The sequence below is a fragment of the Haemaphysalis longicornis genome, unplaced genomic scaffold, assembly GCF_048455015.1.
Source record: "Haemaphysalis longicornis isolate Haplotype H1 unplaced genomic scaffold, Haemaphysalis longicornis Haplotype H1 scaffold_2, whole genome shotgun sequence".
Taxonomy (NCBI): Eukaryota; Metazoa; Arthropoda; class Arachnida; order Ixodida; family Ixodidae; genus Haemaphysalis; species Haemaphysalis longicornis.
In genome coordinates, this window is record NW_027526295.1 from 115,388,828 (window position 1) to 115,390,058 (window position 1,231).

Here is a 1,231-nt window from a genome sequence, read left to right on the forward strand (position 1 = left end):
TGCCGAAACCCGGGATCGAACCAGGGACCTTTAGACCTTCAGTCTAACGCTCTCCCAACTGAGCTATTTCGGTTTTTCTTTTTTTTTTTTTTATTGACTGAGCTATTTCGGCGGGGGGCGGGCCATGCCCGGCGTCGCTCGCGGGTTGCGCAATTTGCACGGACAACGAACGCATTCTTCCAGACACTATAAGTCACAGTCGCCTGAGCCTGCTCTGAAAAAGTTTTGCAGCGGGCTGCACGCCACGGCTATACGAATGGGTACAAAGAGTCAGTGCGCTGCGAGCGACGGTGTATTGCACGGGCGAGTGTTTGAAGTGACAAGTAAATTAGAATTATAATATTGTAATTAGCACAATATGTACACCAATTAAGACCAATATTAATAATTTCACAGTGTGGTTGGTATAACATTTCCTGTGGAAATGGTATCTCGCAGGTGTGGAGGTCGAAACGCCTACCTGAATTTCAACGAAGTGCATACAGTGGAGCGGGTTCTCACGGTTACACACACCAGTTACACTCGCACAGGGAAGGTGCCACCTATTAAGAGAGAGGTGTTCAATGATCTGATTTTGGAATTCAACAGGAAAGGGGATAGCGCGAACGCAGTCCCCCACTACCAAAAATTGCATGCCCCATCTGCCCCAGTTTGGGGTAGTGGCAGGGGTCAACACGAGCGCAGTGCAATGCCCGCGTCTCGCCCTGGGAGCTCCGCCTCGATGATCACGGATACTCCGGCACCAGGTAAGTATGCTTTGAAAATGTCGCGCTTCGCTACCCCACCCAGGGCAACATGGCGTGTGGTACCGGTGACTGAAGGCTAGCACATCAAACTATGGCTACAATATTGACTATATTACAATAATTTTCACACTTGTATAAACTAATAAACTAATTACTCAATAACTTTTAGTCTATCCTGGCCTCTGCCGTAACTTGTGAGTGACCATATTTAAAGAAGACACAGGAAAGGAAACGCACACAACCTTGGTTGACATTTCTGGGACATTTTGCAACTGAAGACGAGAGCACGTGGCGTCGCATCGCCCTCATAATGGCAGGAAAACCTGCTATTGTAAGATTTCACAGCTCCAAGCTTACGTGCGTGTAACGTTTCGGACCCGGCTGACATCCACACCTGTGAGCCAAATCTATTAGACGCAGGTGCACGTTTGTGGGCTTCCTTTGAGAGATAATATGTTTCATGCTCAATAAGTTACCGCGACTGC

General features: G+C 48.1%; 2 non-coding genes across 2 annotated transcripts; both read right to left on the reverse strand.

Annotated features, from left to right (window-relative positions):
- Positions 1–73, reverse strand: Trnaf-gaa (transfer RNA phenylalanine (anticodon GAA)). The gene has a single exon. It is a non-coding gene; the product is annotated as a tRNA-Phe (tRNA).
- Positions 74–590: 517 nt separating this feature from the next.
- On the reverse strand, positions 591–754 carry LOC144171217 (U1 spliceosomal RNA). The gene has a single exon (XR_013322891.1). It is a non-coding gene; the product is annotated as a U1 spliceosomal RNA (small nuclear RNA).
- Between the last annotated feature and the right edge of the window lie 477 nt (positions 755–1,231).